We start from the raw sequence: 15,444 nt of genomic DNA on the forward strand, positions 1-15,444 counted from the left end.
GACTCAACACCCCATATTAAACGCCCAAGAATGTACCTGACTAGTAAGTATCTTAAAACCTATGGATTGCTATGTCTCCAAAAGAGAATCACGCATGTGTACAGGGGCATAAACGCAGCAGTGATAGGATTGGAGAGGTTCGGTGAGCAAATGAAGACCCTTTGAAGTCATATTCCATAGTACCCATTCCACGGGTCTCAACTCTCCAGGTTTAAGGTACGCTTCCTTCAGCTAAAACATGCATGTGGAACCCAGAATATGATCAACCATGTGATCGGGAGACGTGTTCAAATATGTCTCAGTTTTCGTCCCCTGGTACTCGGGTGCAACATTCCAGACGCTTTACTAACACTCTCCCGACTTGGAGAGTCAGTGCCTTTAACCTCCTGTTTGGTCCAGTTTGCAATTTCTGCCGTAGATGAACAGGAATTGGGAGAACCAATGAGAGACTAGCTGGAGGTGTCTGGATGGGCAAATTTAACTCTCATTTCCCACCAGGAAGAGGAATTACCAAAGGCTCAGCATGCCGTGCCGGAAGTAGATTAGGGCCTGAAGCAATCCTGCGGGGTTGCGGCCAGCTCACAAGAAAGCGAGTTGAACAAAAGAGCTCTGGGGCACTGTAATTCACAAACCTGCAGAGTTATAAATGTCAGCTATCATCCAAAAATATACTGAAGTAAGGCTGACAAGAGGACTTGAAAGCGGGGCAGAATTGCAGGAAACCGATTTCAGGAGGTAGACTGGAATTGCATTTAAAGCACAGGAAAAGAGGCAGAACGTCGACAATGATGCACTTGGCCAAAAAGGGCGTATGCGTTTTTTCCTGAATATATTCAGGAAAAAACGCATACGCCCTTTCTGGCCAACCAAGCAAGCTTGCAATGGAAATCTGCACTACAATGAAGTCTCACTTCCCCCCGGTCAAAAGGGCCATCTGATAAAAGTGTAAAATCCAAAAAGGCAGGACAGGCCATGGAGAACTGGGAGCCTTATTATGCAGATAGGTGGGATGTAAATTGTCAACAACCACTCTGGAGAAGTGTATGGTGTTTCCTGAAACATCTAAAAAACAAAGCAACACAGCCTAGGACACTTCCACATATGGTCCTATAGCTTATGGAAATTAAAATCAAAAAGACACAGTCACCCCAAATGTTGGGATGGCTCTGTTTACAAGACCGTAGTTTACGGTACAAGTTCAATATCACAGAAAGTGAAAAATGGATAAAGAAGTTGTGGTACTTACGTACAATGCAATATCACTCAGCAATGAAATCTATGTCATCAGGCCCATAGAAGCATAATGAGTGGATTCAGGTATGATGATTCTATCTGCAATAAGTCACACAGAAAAAGAAACATCATAAGATATCACTAACACACGGAATGTAAACTTGGCTACAGAGGAACTGAATTACAGAACAGAACAGGCTCTCAAATTTACAAAACCAACTTATGCTTGCTTAAGGGGAAAGGTGAGTTGGGGTGCTGCATAAAATCAGAGATTGAAATGAGCACAGATAAAGTTCCTTAAGGAAAATATGGAATAGACAAGAGCTACTCCTTGCTCAACGAAATGGACTCAACACCCCATATTAAACGCCTAAGAATGTACCTGACTAGTAAGTATCTTAAAACCTATGGATTGCTATGTCTCAGAAAGAGAATCAAGCGTGTGTACAGGGGCATAAACGCAGCAGTGACATTATTGTAGAGGTTCGGTGAGCAAATGAAGACCCTTTGAAGTCATATTGCATGGTACCCATTCCACGGGTCTCAACTCTCCAGAGTTAAGGTATCCTTCCTTCAGTTAAAACATGCATGTGGAACCCAGAGTATGATCAACCGTGTGATCGGGAGACGTGTTCAAATATGTCTTAGTTTTCGTCCCCTGGTACTCGGGTGCAACATTCCAGATGCTTTACTAACACTCTCCCGACTTGGAGAGTCAGTGTCTTTAACATGCTGTTCGGCCCAGTTTGCAATTACTGCGGAAGATGAACAGGAATAGGCAGAACCAATGAGAGACTAGCTGGAGGTGTCTGGACAGGCAACATTAACTCTCACTTCCGACAAGGAAGAGGAATTAACCAAAGGCTAAGCGTGCTGTGCCGGAACCAGATTAGGACCTGAAGCAATCCTGCGGTGTTGCGGCCAGCTCACAGGAAAGCGAGTTGAAGAAAGGAGCTCAGGGGCACTGTAATTCACAAACCTGCAGAGTTATAAATGACAGCTATCGTCCAAAAATACACTGAAGTAAGGCTGCCAAGAGGACTTGAAAGCGGGGCAGAATTGCAGGAAACCGATTTCAGGAGGTAGACTGGAATTGCATTTAAAGCATAGGAAAAGAGGCAGAACGTACACAATGATGCACTTGGCCTAACAGGGAGTATGCGTTTTTTCCTGAATATATTCAGGAAAAAACGCATACGCCCTTTTTGGCCAACCAAGCAAGCTTGCAAAGGAAATCTGCACTACAATGAAGTCTCACTTCCCCTAGGTCAAAAGGGCCATCGCAAAAAAGTGTAAAATCCAGAAAGGCAGGACAGGCCATGGAGAACTGGGAGCCTTGTTATGCTGATGGGCGGGATGTAAATTGCAAACAGCCACTCAGGAGAAGTGTATGGTGTTTCCTGAAACATCTAAAAAACAAAGCAACAGAGCCTAGGGCACTTCCACTTATGGTCCTATAGCTTAGGGAAATTAAAATCAAAAATACACAGCCACCCTAAAGTTTGAGACGGCTCTGTTTACAAGAACCTCGTTTACGGTACAAGTTCAATATCGCAGAAAGTGAAAAATGGATAAAGAATTTGTGGTACTTACATACAATGCAATATCACTCAGCAATCAAATCTATGTCATCAGGCCCGTAGAAACATAATGAGAGGATTCAGGTATGATGATTCTAACTGAAATAAGTCACACAGATAAAGAAACACCATAAGATATCACTAATACACGGAATGTAAACTTGGCTACACAGGAACTGAATTACAAAACAGAACAGCGTCTCAAATTTAGAAAACCAACTTATGCTTGCTTAAGGGGAAAGGTGAGTTGGGGTGCTGCATAAAACCAGAGATTGAAATGAGCACAGATAAAGTTCCTTAAGCCAAATATGGAATAGACAAGAGCTACTCCTTGCTCAATGAAATGGACTCAACACCCCGTATTAAACGCCTAAGAATGTACCTGACTAGTAAGTATCTTAAAACCGATGGATTGCTATGTCTCCAAAAGAGAATCAAGCATGTGTACAGGGGCATAAACGCAGCAGTGATAGGATTGGAGAGGTTTGGTGAGCAAATGAAGACCCTTTGAAGTCATATTGCATGGTTCCCATTCCACGGGTCTCAACTCTGCAGGTTTAAGGTATTCTTCCTTCAGCTAAAACATGCATGTGGAACCCAGAGTATGATCAACCGTGTGATCGGGAGACGTGTTCAAATATGTCTCAGTTTTCGTCCCTGGTACTCGGGTGCAATATTCCAGACGCTTTACTAACACTCTCCCGACTTGGAGAGTTAGTGCCTTTAACCTCCTGTTTGGCCCAGTTTGCAATTTCTGCGGAAGATGAACAGGAATAGGGAGAACCAATGAGAGACTAGCTGGAGGTGTCTGGACGGGCAAATTTAACTCTCATTTCCCACCAGGAAGAGGAATTAACCAAAGGCTCAGCGTGCCGTGCCGGAACAAGATTAGGGTCTGAGGCCATCTTACGGTGTTGCGGCCAGCTCACAAGAAAGGGAGTTGAAGAAAGGAGCTCAGGGGCACTGTAATTCACAAACCTGCAGAGTGATAAATGACAGCTATCGTCCAAAAATATACTGAAGTAAGGCTGCCAAGAGGACTTGAAAGCGGGGCAGAATTGCAGGAAACCGATTTCAGGAGGAAGACTGGAATTGCATTTAAAGCATAGGAAAAGAGGCAGAACGTACACAATGATGCACTTGGCCAAAAACAGCGTATGCATTTTTTCCTGAATATATTCAGGAAAAAACACATACGCCCTTTTTGGCCAACCAAGCAAGCTTGCAAAGAAATCTGCACTACAATGAAGTCTCACTTCCCCCAGGTCAAAATGGCCATCGCAAAAAAGTGTAAAATCCACAAAGGCAGGACAGGCCAAGGAGAACTGGGAGCCTTGTTATGCTGATGGGCGGGATGTAAATTGCCAACAGCCACTTGGGAGAAATGTATGGTGTTTCCTGAAACATCTAAAAAACAAAGCAACAGAGCCTAGGGCACTTCCACTTATGGTCCTATAGCTTAGGGAAATTAAAATAAAAAAGACACAACCACCCCAAAGTTTGGGACGGCTCTGTTTACAAGAACCTCGTTTACGGTACAAGTTCAATATTGCAGAACCTGAAAAATGGATAAAGAAGTTGTGGTACTTGCGTACAATGCATTATCACTCAGCAATGAAATCTATGTCATCAGGCCCATAGCAGCATAATGAGAGGATTCAGGTATGATGATTCTAACTGAAATAAGTCACACAGATAAAGAAACATCATAAGATATCACTAATACACGGAATGTAAACTTGGCTACACAGGAACTGACTTACAAAAGAGAACAGGGTCTCAAATTGTGAAAACCAACTTATGCTTACTTAAGGGCAAAGGTGAGTTGGGGTGCTGCATAAAACCAGAGATTGAAATGAGCACAGATAAATTTCCTTAAGCCAAATATGGAATAGACAAGAGCTACTCCTTGCTCAATGAAATGGACACAACACCCGGTTTAAACGCCTAAGAATGTACCTGACTAGTAAGTATCTTAAAACCTATGGATGGCTATGTCTCTGAAAGAGAATCAACCGTGTGTACAGGGGCATGAAAACAGCTGTGACAGGATTGGAGAGGTTCGTTGAACAAATGAAGACCCTTTGAAATCATATTGCATGGTACTCATTCCACGGGTCTCAACTCTCCAGGTTTAAGGTATTCTTCCTTCAGCTAAAACATGCATGTGGAACCCAGAGTATGATCAACCATGTGATCGGGAGAGGTATTCAAATATGTCTCAGTTTTCGTCCCCTGGTACTCGGGTGCAACATTCCAGACGCTTTACTAATACTCTCCAGACTTGGAGAGTCAGTGCCTTTAACCTCCTGTTTGGCCCAGTTTGCAGTTTCTGCGGAAGATGAACAGGTATAGGGAGAACCAATGAGAGACTAGCTGGAGGTGTCTGGACGGGCAAATTTAACTCTCATTTCCCACCAGGAAGAGGAATTAACCAAAGGCTCAGCGTGCCGTGCCGAATCCAGATTAGGGCCTGAAGCAATCCTGCGGTGTTGCGGGCAGCTCACAAGAAAGCGAGTTGAAGAAAGGAACTCGGGGGCACTGTAATTCACAAACCTGCAGAGTTATAAATGACAGCTATCGTCCAAAAATATACTGAAGTAAGGCTGCAAAGAGGACTTGAAAGCGGGGCAGAATTGCAGGAATCTGATTTCAGGAGGTAGACTGGAATTGCATTTAAAGCATAGGAAAAGAGGCAAAACGTCAACAATGATGTACTTGGCCAAAAAGGGCGTAGGCGTTTTTTCCTGAATATATTCAGGAAATATATATATATAGACTGAAATTGCATTTAAAGCATAAGAAAAGAGGCAGAATGTCAACAATGATGCACTTGGCCGAAAAGGGCGTATGCGTTTTTTCCTGAATATATTCAGGAAAAAACGCATACGCCCTTTTTGGCCAACCAAGCAAGCTTGCAAAGGAAATCTGCACTACAATGAAGTCTCACTTCCCCCCAGTCAAAAGGGCCATCTGAAAAAAGTGTAAAATCCAGAAAGGCAGGACAGGCCATGGAGAACTGGGAGCCTTGTTATGCTGATGGGCGGGATGTAAATTGCCAACAGCCACTGGGGAGAAGTGTATGGTGTTTCCTGAAAAACCTAAAAAACAAAGCAACAGAGCCTAGGGCACTTCCACTTATGGTCCTATAGCTTAGGGAAATTAAAATCAAAAAGACACAGCCACCCCAAAGTTTGCGACGGCTCTGTTTACAAGAACCTCGTTTACGGTACAAGTTCAATATCGCAGAAAGTGAAAAATGGATAAAGAAGTTGTGGTACTTACGTACAATGCAGTATCACTCAGCAATGAAATCTATGTCATCAGGCTTGTAGCAGCATAATGAGTGGATTCAGGTATGATGATTCTAACTGAAATAAGTCACACAGAAAAAGAAACTTCATAAGATATCACTAACACACAAAATGTAAACTTGGCTACACAGGAACTGAATTCCAAAACAGAACAGGGTCGCAAGTTGAGAACACCAACTTATGCTTGCTTAAGGGGAAAGGTGAGTTGGGGTGCTGCATAAAACCAGAGATTGAAATGAGCAGAGATAAAGTTCCTTAAGCCAAATATGGAATAGACAAGAGCTACTCCTTGCTCAATGAAATGGACTCAACACCCCATATTAAACGCCTAAGAATGTACCTGACTAGTAAGTATCTTAAAACCTATGGATGGCTATCTCTCTGAAAGAGAATCAAGCATGTGTACAGGTGCATAAACACAGCAGTGATAACATCGGAGAGGTTCGGTGAGCAAATGAAGACCCTTTGAATTCATATTGCATGGTACTCATTCCACGGGTCTCAACTCTCCAGGTTTAAGGTATTCTTCCTTCAGCTAAAGCATGCACGTGGAACCCAGAGTATGATCAACCGTGTGATCGGGAGACATTTTCAAATATGTCTCAGTTTTCGTTCCCTGGTACTCGGGTGCAACATTCCAGACGCTTTACTAACACTCTCCCGGCTTGGAGAGTCAGTGCCTTTAACCTCCTGTTTGGCCCAGTTTGCAATTTCTGCGGAAGATGAACAGGAATAGTGAGAACCAATGAGAGACCAGCTGCAGTTTTCTGGACGGGCAAATTTAATTCTCATTTCCCACCAGGAAGAAAAATTAACCAAAGGCTCAGCATGCCGTGCCGGAACCAGTTTAGGACCTGAAGCAATCCTGCGGGGTTGTGGCCAGCTCACAAGAAAGCGAGTTGAAGAGAGGAGCTCAGGGGCACTGTAATTCACAAACCTGCAGAGTTATAAATGACAGCTATCGTCCAAAAATATACTGAAGTAAGGCTCAAAAGAGGACTTGAAAGCAAGGCAGAATTGCAGGAAACCGATTTCAGGAGGTAGACTGGAATTGCATTTAAAGCATAGGAAAAGAGGCAAAACGTCCACAATGATGCACTTGGCCAAAAAGGGCGTATGCGTTTTTTCCTGAATATATTCAGGAAAAAACGCTTATGCCCTTTTTGGCCAACCAAGCAAGCTTGCAAAGGAAATCTGCACTACAATGAAGTCTCACTTCCCCCCGGTCAAAACGGCCGTCTGAAAAATGTGTAAAATCCAGAAAGGCAGGACAGGCCATGGAGAACTAGGAGCCTTGTTATGCTGATGGGCGGGATGTAAATTGCCAACAGCCACTGGGGAGAAGTGTATGGTGTTTCCTGAAACATCTAAAAATCAAAGCAACAGAGCCTAGGGCACTTCCACTTATGGTCCTATTTCTTAAGGAATTTAAAATAAAAAAGACACAGGCATCCCAAAGGTTGCGATGGCTCTGTTTATAAGAACCTCGTTTACGGTACAAGTTCAATATCGCAGAAAGTGAAAAATGGATAAAGAAGTTGTGGTACTTACGTACAATGCAATATCACTCAGCAATCAAATCTATGTGATCAGGCCCGTAGCAGCATAATGAGTGGATTCAGATATGATGATTCTAACTGAAACAAGTCACACAGAAAAAGAAATATTATAAGATATCACTAGTACACGTAATGTAAACTTGGCTACACAGGAACTGAATTATAAAACAGAACAGGGTCTCAAATTTAGAAAAGCAACTTATGCTTGCTTAAGGGGAAAGGTGAGTTGGGGTGCTGCATAAAACCAGAGATTGAAATGAGCACAGATAAAGTTCCTTAAGCCAAATATGGTATAGACAAGAGCTACTCCTTGCTCAACGAAATGGACTCAACACCCCATATTAAACGCCTAAGAATGTACCTGACTAGTAAGTATCTTAAAACCTATGGATTGCTATGTCTCTGAAGGAGAATCGAGCGTGTGTACAGGGACATAAACGCAGCAGTGATAACATTGGAGAGGTTCGGTGAGCAAATGAAGACCCTTTGAAGTCATATTGCATGGTACCCATTCCACGGGTCTCAACTCTCCAGGTTTAAGGTATTCTTCCTTCAGCTAAATCATGCATGTGGAACCCAGAGTATGATCAACCGTGTGATCGGGAGACGTGTTCCAATATGTCTCAGTTTTCGTCCCCTGGTACTCGGGTGCAACATTCCAGACGCTTTACTAACACTCTCCCGACTTGGAGAGTCAGTGCCTTTAACCTCCTGTTTGGCCCAGTTTGCAATTTCTGCGGAAGATAAACAGGAATAGGGAGAACCAATGAGAGACTAGCTGGAGGTGTCTGGACGGGCAAATTTAACCCTCATTTCCCACCAGGAAGAGGAATTAACCAAAGGCTCAGCGTGCCTTGCCGTAACCAGATTAGGGCCTGAAGCAATCATGTGGTGTTGGGGCCAGCTCACAGGAAAGCGAGTTGAAGAAAACAGCTCAGGGGCACTGTAATTCACAATCCTGCAGAGTTATAAATGACAGCTATCATCCAAAAATATACTGAAGTAAGGCTGCCAAGAGGACTTGAAAGCGGGACAGAATTGCAGGAAACCGATTTCAGGAGGTAGACTGGAATTGCATTTAAAGCATAGGAAAAGAGGCAGAACGTCCACAATGATGCACTTGGCCAAAAAGGGCGTATGCGTTTTTTCCTGAATATATTCAGGAAAAAACGCATACGCCCTTTTTGGCCAACCAAGCAAGCTTGCAAAGGAAATCTGCACTAGAGTGAAGTCTCACTTCCCCCCAGTCAAAAGGGCCATTTGAAAAAAGTGTAAAATCCAGAAAGGCAGGACAGGCCATGGAGAACTGGGATCCTTGTTATGCTGATGGGCGGGATGTAAATTGCCAACAGCCACTCGGGAGAAGTGTATGGTGTTTCCTGAAACATCTAAAAAAGAAAGCAACAGAGCCTAGGGCACTTCCACTTATGGTCCTATAGCTTAGGGAAATTAAAATCAAAAAGACACAGCCACCCCAAAGTTTGGAACGGCTCTGTTTACAAGAACCTCATTTACGGTACAAGTTCAATATTGCAGAAAGTGAAAAATGGATAAAGAAGTTGTGGTACTTACGTACAATGCAATATCACTCAGCAATGAAATCTATGTCATCAGGCCCGTAGCAGCATAATGAGTGGATTCAGGTATGATGATTCTAACTGAAATAAGTCACACAGAAAAAGAAACATCGTAAGATATCACTAACACACGGAATGTAAACTTGGCTACACAGGAACTGAATTACAAAACAGAACAGGGTCTCAAATTTAGAAAACCAACTTATGCTTGCTTAAGGGGAAAGGTGAGTTGGGGTGCTGCATAAAACCAGAGATTGAAATGAGCACAGATAAAGTTCCTTAAGCCAAATATGGAATAGACAAGAGCTACTCCTTGCTCAACGAAATGGACTCAACACCCCATATTAAACGCATGCGAATGTACCTGACTAGTAAATATCTTAAAACCTATGGATGGCTATGTCTGAAAGAGAATCAAGCATGTGTACAGGGGCATAAACGGAGCAGTGATAACATTGGAGAAGTTCGGTGAGCCAATGAAGACCCTTTGAAGTCATATTGCATGGTACCCATTCCACGGGTCTCAACTCTCAAGGTTTAAGGTACTCTTCCTTCAGCTAAAACATGCGTGTAGAACCCAGAGTATGATCAACCGTGTGATCGGGAGACATGTTCAAATATGTTTCAGTTTTCATCCCCTGGTACTCGGGTGCAACATTCCAGAAGCTTTACTAACACTCTCCCGACTTGGAGAGTCAGTGCCTTTAACCTCCTGTTTGGCCCAGTTTGCAATTTCTGCGGCAGATGAACTGGAATAGGGAGAACCAATGAGAGACCAGCTGGAGGTGTCTGGACGGGCAAATTCAACTTTCATTTCCCACCAGGAAGAGGAATTAACCAAAGGCTCAGCGTGCCGTGCCGGAACCAGATTAGGGCCTGAAGCAATCCTGCGGTGTTGCGGCCAGCTCACAAGAAAGCGAGTTGAAGAAAGGAGCTCAGGGGCACTGTAATTCACAAACCTGCAGAGTTATAAATGACAGCTATCGTCCAAAAATATACTGAAGTAAGGCTGCCAAGAGGACTTGAAAGCGGGGCAGAATTGCAGGAAACCGATTTCAGGAGGTAGACTGGAATTGCATTTCTAGCATAGGAAAAGAGGCAGAACGTCCACAATGATGCACTTGGCCAAAAAGGGCGTATGCGTTTTTTCCTGAATATATTCAGGAAAAAACGCATACGCCCTTTTTGGCCAACCAAGCAAGCTTGCAAAGGAAATCTGCACTACAATGAAGTCTCACTTCCCCCCGGTCAAAAGGGCCATCTGAAAAAAGTGTAAAATCCAGAAAGGCAAGACAGGCCATGGAGAACTGGGAGCCTTGTTATGCTGATGGGCGGGATGTAAATTGCCAAGAGCCACTAGGTAGAAGTGTATGGTGTTTCCTGAAACATCTAAAAAACAAAGCAACAGAGCCTAGGGCACTTCCACTTATGGTCCTATAGCTTAGGGAAATTAAAATCAAAAAGACACAGCCACCCCAAAGTTTGGGACGGCTCTGTTTACAAGAACCTCGTTTACGGTACAAGTTCAATATCGCAGAACCTGAAAAATGGATAAAGAAGTTGTGGTACTTACGTACAACGCAATATCACTCAGCAATGAAATCTATGTACTCAGGCGCGTAGCAGCATAATGAGTGGATTCAGGTACGATGATTCTAACTGAAACAAGTCACACAGAAAAAGAAACATCATAAGATATCACTAATACATGGAATGTAAACTTGGCTACACAGGAACTGAATTACAAAACAGAACAGCGTCTCAAATTTAGAAAACCAACTTGTGCTTGCTTAAGGGGAAAGGTGAGTTGGGGTGCTGCATAAAACCAGAGATTGAAATGAGCATAGATAAAGTTCCTTAAGCCAAATATGGAGTAGACAAGAGCTACTCCTTGCTCAATGAAATGGACTCAACACCCCATATTAAACCCATAAGAATGTACCTGACTAGTAAGTATCTTAAAACCTATGGATTTCTATGTCTCCGAAAGAGAATCAAGCGTGTGTACAGCGGCATAAACGCAGCAGTGAGAACATTGGAGAGGTTCGGTGAGCAAATGAAGACCCTTTGAATTCATATTGTATGGTACCCATTGCACGGGTCTCAACTCTCCAGGTTTAAGGTATTCTTCCTTCAGCTAAAACATGCATGTGGAACCCAGAGTATGATGAACCATGTGATCGGGAGACGTGTTCCAATATGTCTCAGATTTCGTCCCCTGGTACTTGGGTGCAACATTCCACACGCTTTACTAACACTCTCCCGACTTGGAGAGTCAGTGCCTTTAACCTCCTGTTTGGCCCAGTTTGCAATTTCTGCGGAAGATGAACAGGAATAGGGAGAACCAATGAGAGACTAGCTGGAGGTGTCTGGACGGGCAAATTTAACTCTCATTTCCCACCAGGAAGAGGAATTAACCAAAGGCTCAGCGTGCCATGCCGGAACCAGATTAGGGCCTGAAGCAATCCTGCGGTGTTGCGGCCCGCTCACAAGAAAGCGAGTTGAAGAAAGGAGCTCAGGGGCACTGTAATTCACAAACCTGCAGAGTTATAAATGACAGCTATCATCGAAAAATACACTGAAGTAAGGCTGCCAAGAGGACTTGAAAGCAGGGCAGAATTGCAGGAAATCGATTTCAGGAGGTAGACTGGAATTCCATTTAAAGCATAGGAAAAGAGGCAGAACGTCCACAATGATGCACTTGGCCAAAAAGGGCGTATGCGTTTTTTCCTGAATATATTCAGGAAAAAACGCATACGCCCTTTTTGGCCAACCAAGCAAGCTTGCAAAGGAAATCTGCACTACAATGATGTCTCACTTCCCCCCGCTCAAAAAGGCCATCTGAAAAAAGTGTAAAATCCAGAAAGGCAGGACAGGCCATGGAGAACTGGGAGCCTTGTTAGGCTGATGGGCGGGATGTAAATTGCCAACAGCCACTAGGGAGTTGTGTATGGTGTTTCCTGAAACATCTAAAAAACAAAGCAACAGAGCCTAGGGCACTTCCACTTATGGTCCTGTAGCTTAGGAAAATAAAAATCAAAAAGACACAGCCACCCCAAAGTTTGGGAAGGCTCTGTTTACAAGAACCTCATTTACGGTACAAGTTCAATATCACAGAAAGTGAAAAATGGATAAAGAAGTTGTCGTACTTAGGTACAATGCAATATCACTCAGCAATGAAATCTATGTCATCAGGCCCGTAGCAGCATAATGAGTGGATTCAGGTATGATGAATCTAACTGAAATAAGTCACACAGAAAAAGAAACATCATAAGATATCACTAATACACGGAATGTAAACTTGGCTACACAGGAACTGAATTACAAACAGAAGAGGGTCTCAAATTTAGAAAACCAACTTATGCTTGCTTAAGGGGAAAGGTGAGTTGGGGTGCTGCATAAAACCAGAGATTGAAATGAGCACAGATAAAGTTCCTTAAGCCAAATATGGAATAGACAAGAGCTACTCCTTGCTCAACGAAATGGACTCAACACCCCATATTAAACGCCTAAGAATGTACCTGACTAGTAAGTATCTTAAAACCTATGAATGGCTATGTCTCTGAAAGAGAATCAAGCGTGTGTACAGGGGCATAAACACAGCTGTGACAGGATTGGAGAGGTTCGGTGAACAAATGAAGACCCTTTGAAATCATATTGCATGGTACTCCTTCCACGGGTCTCAACTCTCCAGGTTTAAGGTACTCTTCCTTAAGCTAAAACATGCATGTGGAACCCAGAGTATGCTCAACCGTGTGATCGGGAGACATGTTCAAATATGTCTCAGTTTTCGACCCCTGGTACTCAGGTGTAACATTCCAGACGCTTTACTAACAATCTCCCGACTGGGAGAGTCAATGCCTTTAACCTCCTGTTTGGCTCAGTTTGCAATTTCTGAGGAAGATGAACAGGAATAGGGAGAACCAATGAGAGACTAGCTGGAGGTGTGTGGACGGGCAAATTTAACTCTCATTTCCCACCAGGAAGAGGAATTAACCAAAGGCTCAGCGTACCGTGCCAAATCCAGTTTAGGGCCTGAAGCAATCCTGCAGTGTTCCGGGCAGTTCACAAGAAAGCGAGTTTAAGAACGGAGCTCAGGGGCACTGTAATTCACAAACCTGCAGAGTTATAAATGACAGCTATCGTCCAAAAATATACTGAAGTAAGGCTGACAAGAGGACTTGAAAGTGGGGCAGAATTGCAGGAAACTGATTTCAGGAGGTAGACTGGAATTGCATTTAAAGCATAGGAAAAGAGGCAGAACGTCGACAATGATGCACTTGGCCAAAAAGGGCGTATGTGTTTTTTCCTGAATATATTCAAGAAAAAACCCATACACACTTTTTGGCCAACCAAGCAAGCTTGCAAAGGAAATCTGCACTACAATGAAGTCTCAATTCCCCCCGCTCAAAAGGGTCATCTGTAAAAAGTGTAAAATCCAGAAAGGCAGGACAGGCCATGGAGGACTGGGAGCCTTGTTATGCTGATGGGCGGGATGTAAATTGCCAACAGCCACTCAGGAGAAGTGTATGGTGTTTCCTGAAACATCTAAAAAACAAAGCAACAGAGCCTAGGGCACTTCAACTTATGGTCCTATAGCTTAGGGAAATTAAAATCAAAAAGACACAGCCACCCCAAAATTTGGGAAGGCTCTGTTTACAAGAACCTCATTTACGGTACATGTTCAATATCGCAGAAAGTGAAAAATGGATAAAGAAGTTGTGGTACTTACGTACAACGCAATATCACTCAGCAATGAAATCTATGTACTCAGGTGCGTAGCAGCATAATGAGTGGATTCAGGTACGATGATTCTAACTGAAACAAGTCACACAGAAAAAGAAACATCATAAGATATCACTAATACATGGAATGTAAACTTGGCTACACAGGAACTGAATTACAAAACAGAACAGGGTCTCAAATTTAGAAAACCAACTTGTGCTTGCTTAAGGGGAAAGGTGAGTTGGGGTGCTGCATAAAACCAGAGATTGAAATGAGCATAGATAAAGTTCCTTAAGCCAAATATGGAATAGACAAGAGCTACTCCTTGCTCAATGAAATGGACTCAACACCCCATATTAAACGCATAAGAATGTACCTGACTAGTAAGTATCTTAAAACCTATGGATTTCTATGTCTCCGAAAGAGAATCAAGCGTGTGTACAGCGGCATAAATGCAGCAGTGAGAACATTGGAGAGGTTCGGTGAGCAAATGAAGACCCTTTGAATTCATATTGTATGGTACCCATTGCACGGGTCTCAACTCTCCAGGTTTAAGGTATTCTTCCTTCAGCTAAAACATGCATGTGGAACCCAGAGTATGATGAACCATGGGATCGGGAGACGTGTTCAAATATGTCTCAGATTTCGTCCCCTGGTACTTGGGTGCAACATTCCACATGCTTTACTAACACTCTCCCGACTTGGAGAGTCAGTGCCTTTAACCTCCTGTTTGGCCCAGTTTGCAATTTCTGCGGAAGATGAACAGGAATAGGGAGAACCAATGAGAGACTAGCTGGAGGTGTCTGGACGGGCAAATTTAACTCTCATTTCCCACCAGGAAGAGGAATTAACCAAAGGCTCAGCGTGCCATGCTGGAACCAGATTAGGGCCTGAAGCAATCCTGCGGTGTTGCGGCCAGCTCACAAGAAAGCGAGTTGAAGAAAGGAGCTCAGGGGCACTGTAATTCACAAACCTGCAGAGTTATAAATGACAGCTATCATCGAAAAATATACTGAAGTAAGGCTGCCAAGAGGACTTGAAAGCAGGGCAGAATTGCAGGAAATCGATTTCAGGAGGTAGACTGGAATTGCATTTAAAGCATAGGAAAAGAGGCAGAACGTCCACAATGATGCACTTGGCCAAAAAGGGCGTATGCGTTTTCTCCTGAATATATTCAGGAAAAAACGCATACGCCCTTTTTGGCCACCCAAGCAAGCTTGCAAAGGAAATCTGCACTACAATGAAGTCTCACTTCCCCCCGCTCAAAAGGGCCATCCGAAAAAAGTGTAAAATCCAGAAAGGCAGGACAGGCCATGGAGAACTGGGAGCCTTGTTATGCTGATGGGCGGGATGTAAATTGCCAACAGCCACTAGGGAGTTGTGTATGGTGTTTCCTGAAACATCTAAAAAACAAAGCAACAGAGCCTAGGGCACTTCCACTTATGGTCCTGTAGCT

The 15,444-nt window shown here is 43.5% G+C and overlaps 1 long non-coding RNA gene across 1 annotated transcript in view; it reads right to left on the reverse strand.

Annotated features, from left to right (window-relative positions):
• The window catches only part of LOC125965016 (uncharacterized), a 97,267-nt gene that overhangs the window by 40,372 nt on the left and 41,451 nt on the right, over positions 1-15,444 (reverse strand). The gene's annotated exons all lie outside the window — the stretch shown is intronic.

The sequence above is a fragment of the Orcinus orca genome, chromosome 7 (genome assembly GCF_937001465.1).
Source record: "Orcinus orca chromosome 7, mOrcOrc1.1, whole genome shotgun sequence".
NCBI lineage: Eukaryota > Metazoa > Chordata > Mammalia > Artiodactyla > Delphinidae > Orcinus > Orcinus orca.